The sequence below is a fragment of the Theropithecus gelada genome, chromosome 13 (assembly GCF_003255815.1).
Source record: "Theropithecus gelada isolate Dixy chromosome 13, Tgel_1.0, whole genome shotgun sequence".
Lineage (NCBI taxonomy): Eukaryota > Metazoa > Chordata > Mammalia > Primates > Cercopithecidae > Theropithecus > Theropithecus gelada.
In genome coordinates, this window is record NC_037681.1 from 67,350,537 (window position 1) to 67,357,726 (window position 7,190).

Sequence of the window (7,190 nt, forward strand, 5' to 3'; positions counted from 1 at the left end):
TCGCTTCATATAGCAAGAATCAGCCCCTGAGGCCTCCAGGAAGTACCTTGATTTGAAAGAGCTGTGACCAACCTCGGTGGCATCTCCGACTACCACGCTGCAGAAGTCTGCGAGGCCATGGTCCTCAGCCCTGTGCACAGGCTAAAACCCCAATCCCAGCTGCACCCCAGACCAATCAATCGAGATCTCTGGAGATGGGCCCCAGGCGTCTATCTATCTATCTATCTATCTATCTATCTATCTATCTATCTACGTATTTTGGTTCCTCAGATGAATCCACTGTGCAGCAATGATGAGCAGCTGCTGGGCTGGAGAGACTGGGGCCATTTTACACCAGGTGAGTAATTCAAGGTGTTGACGTCACCCTGATCCTCAGAGGGCTATTAGTCAATCCCTTGAATTTCAGTTATCGCTGTCCCGGGAGCTTGAGATTTTTTTCTCCCTTTTCTGTTATTTGCGAAAAGCAAATCCCTGCAGGGAAGCCTGGCGGCTACACAGAGCTGACAAGGGGGCAGCTTGGGGAAGTGGGCCAGGCTTTGGGAGCGAGTGGGCCCCTCCAAGGAGAAGGCCCTTGGATTCACCTACAGGCAGCCCAGAGCCCTCCGACACCAACACAACTCTCCCACGCCGTGCCCGGCCTAGAGGCCCAAGGCCTCCAGCTGGATTGTACCAGTGATCTGCTGTCAGGGCGTCCAGCCTACGCCATCCATGGCTCTGCTGGCAAAAGGATAAAGTCAAGGGCTTCATGCTGGCACTTAAGGTTATTCCCAATCTTCCTTCAATCTTCCTCTCTCTCTCCCCAATGCACGTGGACCCTGCCCCACCAGGTTGCCCTCCCCCCACCCCAAATGCCCAGCGGGTTCCTACTTCCAGACTTCAGTCACACCCAACATTCTCTGGCTTACCAGTGTACAAAGTCTTCAGGCATCTCCTGTGGAATGCAAATCCCCCTGGCAGGAGAACCCTTGTGTCAGTCCACAGCTCAGGGGGGATCTACTGGAGATTGGGTGGAGGTACAGAGAACAGGTCCTGAGCACCAAGGGGAGGTGAGAGAAGGAAGCCAAAAGCATCCTGGACACAATTCATCCCCATGGTCTTAGCCTCATCCCCAGATTCCTGGAGCCTGGGCCTGGCTTCTGTGTGTGGCCGCTTGATGCCGGGCACTACCTGTCCCATGACCTGCCGACCTCCACAGGCATGTTCTGCTCTCCTCACCTCTGTGTGAGAACTTAGCCTCCCCTCCAAGAGCTGCCGAAAGGGGGCTAGTAACTCCGGGCCATATCTGTCCACACTGTCACATACTGGCTTTATGTCTGAAGGAAAGGGGTTTCATGTCCCTGAGCCTCCACTTCTTCCACTACAAAACAGAATTGTAAAAGCACTAGCCACAGAGATTCGTTGTGGGGATTCAGCGAGGCAGCGCGGGTGAAGAGCACAGTCCTTTCAGGGAGGCTGTCTCATAAATGTCACCACCATTATGGTGCATGATTATGTATAATCCTCGCAAGCTCACTGGATTCCACATTGGACTGTAAGTGCCAGGAGGGTAGGGACCTTGCCTCCCTGTATGCTGGGTGCCCAGCATGTGCCTGGCACCCAGTAGGGACTCCACAAATATTACTTGAATAAATGAATGAGGCAGAAGCTATTATGATTATTTTGTTATTGTTCTCATTATCATTGTCATGGTTCTTATTATTGTTTTTATTGTTATTCTTATGAGGTCCTTCGAATAATGCCACCAGGCTTGAGAGTATTGTGCCCTCTCCCTGCCCCTCTCCAAAAGCCGCATTATCTCTCTTTGTAGACCCTGTTGGCTGTGAGCACCTTCTCTCCTCCTCTGATTTCTTTGCAACCCTCCTCCTTGGGGCTGCTGCTGTCCCCTGCCTCTCACTCTGCAGCTGTGAACCGGAGACACCTGCACATCCATGCGACTCCCTGCAGCTAAACGAGCATCTTCACAAGGAAGCCTGTGTGCACAAGGTCAGCCCCATGGGCGAGGAGTCCTACTAGGTGACTCAAAAGCCTATCCTTGAGCACCCACGGCCAGGCAGCCTTTCCACCCGTGACTGAGGGATTGCTGCAGTGGGAAGCTGGGGAAAGTTCTGTGCTCGCCTCAGGTCGGTCTCTCCTGGAAATGCATGAACAGGGTGCCCGGGCCAGCCACACACCCCAAGTTCTTGACCTTTTTGTTTCAGACCTCGTATCTCACCTACTCCCCTCCCTTTTCTCTCCGTCTCTCTAAGGTGAGTCCCTTGTTAGCAGCAGTCAATACCTCCCTGCTGCAGCTCCAGGGTTGATGGGAAGTTAGTGGTTTCTGAGCCTCTGTCTCCAGGAGCTACAGCTTGAATACCCTCACCAGCCTCTCTCCGCAGGGTCCTGACCTTGGGGAAAGGCTGGAACTAGGGATGAGGGTGGGAGTAGGAGGGTAGGGAAGGAGGTAGGTTGCAGCGCTTGTGACCCTGCTGTGTCCTGTTTCGCACCTGGGAAAACCATCTCAAGCAATGCAGGCACTAAAATGGCACAGAGTTGGGACAATCTGCTTCACACACCTTCATTCTGAAGAAAATTGGAACCAGGCCGGGCGCAGTGGCTCACGCCTGTAATCCCAGCACTTTGGGAGGCTGAGGCGGGCGGATCACGAGGTCAGGAGATTGAGACCACCCTGGCTAACACAGTGAAACCCGTCTCTACTAAAAATACAAAAAATTAGCCGGGCATGGTGGTGGGTGCCTGTAGTCCCAGCTACACGGGAGGCTGAGGCAGGAGAATGGCGTGAACCCAGGAGACAGAGCTTGCAGCGAGCGGAGATCGCGCCACTGCACTCCAGCCTGGGCGACAGAGCGAGACTCCGTCCCCCCACCACCCCCCTCAAAAAAAAAAGAATAAAAGAAAATTGGAGCCAGACGTGGTGGTTCACCCTGTAATCCCAGCACTTTGGGAGGCCGAGGCGCGTATATCACTTGAGGTCAGGAGTTCGAGATCAGCCTGGCCAACATGGTGAAACTACATCTCTACTGAAAATACAAAAAATTAGTTGGGTATGATGGTGGGTGCCTGTAGTCCCAGCTGCTACTTGGGAGGCTGAGGCAGGAGAATCGGTTGAACCCAAGAGGTGGAGGTTGCAGTGAACTGAGATCTTGCCACGGCACTCCAGCCTGGGCAACAGAGCCAGACTCTGTCTCAAAAATAAATAAATAAATAAATAAATAAATAAATAAATAAATAAATAGAATTGGAAAAGTGAGCCTGCGCTCCAGGCTGCCTCTGCACTGCCTAAGCATGACAGTGCCAGGTGACCTATTAGATGGGAATCTAAGAACATAGTCCCTGTCCTGTCCCCAGTTCAGGAGCCAGGCTTCAAAAACGGTGGTAAGGAAAAGTCTGGAGAAGACTACGAGTCTTTCTTGTTGACTTTCTCTCAAAAGAGTCACAGTAGGTCCCAAATATTCCCAGTGTCTTCTTTATTTGTGTAGCAGTAAAAATGCAACCTGTTGCTCAAGACTTTAAGCCTTCCTTGACCTAATTAGTATTTTCTCCTGTGTTACTCTATACTGCAGGGCTACCACTGATTAGCCCAACTGAAGGATGAGGGTGGCCTCATTAATCCAACACTCTAGTTAACTCTCATATCTGTATCAACAATTTTCAAAGGATTATTATAAAGCAAGGACCATCTTTGATAATCGTGTTTTTCTCTTTTTATTCAGAAGAGCCTTCTAGGGTCTTAGGGCAATGTTTGCTAAAGTCTGTTCCATGAATCTTGAGCTTTGTGAGGTGTTAATTGGTGTTTTATATACATTAAAAAGTCTAATAAGTTTGGGAAATATTGGATTTTTAAAATGAATATATTTAACTTTGGGAGGCCAAAACAGGCAGATCACTTGAGGCCAGGAGTTCGAGACCAGCTTCGCCAACATGACAAAACCCCATCTCTATTAAAAATACAAAAATTGGCCGGGCTCAGTGGCTCACGCCTATCATCCCAGCACTTTGGGAGGCTGAGGCAGGTGAATCACATGAGGTCTGGAGTTCAAGACCAGCCTGGAAAACGTAGTGAAACCCTGTCTCTACTAAAAATACAAAAATTAGCTGGGCATAGTAGTGCACACCTGTAATCCCAGCTACTCAGAAGGCTGAGGCAGGAGAATCGCTTGAACCCAAGAGGAAGATGTTGCAGTGAGCCGAGACTGCACCACTGCACTCCAGCCTGGGCAACAGAACAAGACTCTGTCTCAAAAACAAAAACAAAAACAAAAATTAGCTGAGTGTGGTGGCACATGCCTGTAATCCCAGCTACTCAGGAGCCTGAGGTGGGAGAATTGGTTGAACAGGAGGCGGAGGTTGCAGTGAGCCGAGATCACACCATTGTACTCCAGCCTGGGTGACAGAGTGAGACTCTGTCTCAAAAAAAAAAGTTTATGCATGATTCTGAGACTTCACTAAATGCGTTAATGGTGGGTAAAGTGTTTTCCAAACTTCCTTGACCACTCAACACTTTTTTTTGAGAGGATGCCACGTGACTGGTGTTTGTGCCAGACTTTGGGGAATTCGGTCTTTGTCAGGCTGAACACAACAAGGCTTCTCATTGCTCATTTTCTTGTTGCATACATTGTAGGATGTTACCCAGAAATGCCTGGAAAGCAAGGAGCAGCTATCAGAATGTTTGGGGACACAGCTCCTCCTGTCGTGGTTCCTTCAGCATGGACTTCACATTCAGCAGGCCCATGAGGTGTTCCCTTTCGCATGAGCTCCAAGGTCTTAAGAGAGCATCTCTAGTCTCCATGAGTCCCTCTGAACGATGGTCCTGAGCAAGAACCACCTATAACCATCTGCTCAAATTAACTCAGGGGAAGTCAAAGCTTTCTATGTGGAAGGTGACTGAAACCACATACACAGACCACTGCAGCATTCCTGACATTATGGAGCTTGGAAATGATTCCAAATGCAAACATAGCTTGCTACGTGAGTGACATGTTTTGCTATGACAAGAACTTGGAGTGTAATCCTTCCCCCATCAAGAATGTGACATCACACCTTATCAGATTGTATGCATGAGCTACCAACCTCAACCACTGAACTTCAAACTATGTGAAAACCTAAGGGTTTGACAGACACTTTGAGAGCTTGGGCTGTGGCAAGCTACACTCTGTCAGCCTCTCTTCGACAGGGCCTCACCCTGCTAGCCTTTGAACTTGGAAGCCTCGCCTGCCAACACTGGTGCCGCCCTCTAGCATTGACAGACCGTATGTGTCTTTGTGAATCTCCGTTGTGTTGGACGGCTTCTCTCCCAAGAGCTGCTCTTATAAAAGAGACACGCCACACTTTAATGAGCCTTCGCTCTCCACCGAGGCCTGCTTGCATCCTAATTGAGCAAGTAGACTTTAGTAACTTTGGAACTCAGTCACTCTGTGACTAATACACCCCGTCTACCCAGAGCATTCCCTGTGAGATTTGTTCATGTTGCTCTCCCCCTCCTTAAGCATTGTGAACCTAGGACAAATATCATCTTTGTAGGGCAATAAACCATGTGATTTGTGAAATCATACTTTGAGCATCTCCTAATTTTAACCATACACGATGCCTGAGAACTGGGAAATGAAGAAAGGAGGAATTGGATCTAAAAATGTGTTTAACAAAGTATAAATGCCATAGATATCCAACAACAGGGTGCCTGATCAGATAAACAAAGGCAGGCTACCTCTTCCAAATGTCATAGACTACACAACACATAGAAAGAGGGTCATGGTAGAATATGAGGTAAAAAGAGGCCGTAATGCGGAAGGAGGAGAATTGTTGGTTTACAAGATGGTGTGGAGTCTGCCATAGAGAGCATCTGTTTGGCCCAGTACCAGGAGGCCTCTTTGGTGTGAAATGTGAAGCCCCCAGGGAATGGCCCTGACGGGATAAAAGGAAACACAAAATGTGAAGGGGATGGTGGGGGGATGGCTATTAAATTAAAAGAAATAGCAGGAATTTGAGAGAGTTGGGGCTGGCTGCTGGAGGAGACAGGAGCTGCCCAGTAGGACATCCAGGCATCGAGCGGGTGTCTGTGAAGGAGCGTGCACAGAGGATTCCTCACGCCAGAGTCTTGGAGGTGCGGGACGTTGTGTTTTAGTCATTAGATCTATTATCACATAAGGTCGTGGCCCTCTTGATCCTCATGCCTTTAGTAAGCGACCAGGGCAGAATCTCCTAGCGAGGGAGAGCTGAACTGGGAGTGGCCCCCAGCCCCACCTCATGGAAATCCTCAGAGCAGCCTGGAGGGCTAACATACCCAGGTGTCAGGCAGGGCCAGCAGGAGACAGCACCACTCAGAGTGGATGAGTGAGCAGGGTTACAGAGGGACCATTTTACAATGGTGTGGGCGGGCTTGGGGGAAACCAGATGCGGTCGGTCACGCAGTCCTCAGAGGCGGTAAAGCTCAGCACCGTTAATTCCACCTGGCTGGGGGCAGGTGGGGAAAGAGAGAAAGCAGTGGGGTTAAGGGAGCTGGGGCGCTGCCTGACAAAGCTGTGACCTTCTGTCATGGGACACAGCCGGCCCTCAGTGACCGCACAAAGAGGAAGGAGGGAGGTGATGTTATGCTGAATTGTTCCCCCAAAATCCATATGTGGAAGCCATAGCCCCCAGTAATTTACAATGTGACCATGTTTGAAAATGAGCTTAGACAGAAATGATTAAGTTAAAATTTGAGGCCCTCATCCAATCTGACTGGTGTCACTGGAAGAAGAGGTAATCCAGACATATTAAGAGACACCGGGGTCACACACACACACAGAGGAGAGACTGTGTGAGGACACAGGGAGAAGGCAGAACCGAAAGGAATCCATTTCTGTTGTTTAAGCCCCTGAGCCTGTGGTATGCTGTTATGGCAGCCCTAGCGAGCAGATACAGTGAATCCCCAAACCTCCTTCCTTCCTCCTTATTGTCTCTGGCTGGGGCTCCCCTCTGGCCAAACCCCACCAAGGCCAGAGGGCAGGGGTGTGAGTGGGTACATTCAAGACAGGCCAGCCTCCCAGGTCCAGAGCAGGGTGACGAACGTGGAGAGACAGGGGTGTTCGCACATCTGGGAGGGGTGTGGAGCGGAGGTAACGTATCTTCAGATGGGTGACCCAGGCTCCTGACACAAATAGGACATAGAACAGCATGGTGAAGGCAGGCCAGCACCTGGACCAAGATTGGGAGAA

At 50.1% G+C, this 7,190-nt stretch overlaps 1 long non-coding RNA gene across 1 annotated transcript in view; it reads left to right on the plus strand.

The window, feature by feature from the left end:
- Positions 1-5,548, plus strand: part of LOC112605017 — a 34,303-nt gene extending 28,755 nt beyond the window's left edge. Inside the window, exons 2-3 of the long non-coding RNA XR_003115332.1 lie at positions 271-337; positions 4,619-5,548. This is a non-coding gene — a long non-coding RNA (uncharacterized LOC112605017). The remainder of the gene's footprint in view (positions 1-270; positions 338-4,618) is intronic.
- The last annotated feature ends 1,642 nt before the right edge of the window (positions 5,549-7,190 follow it).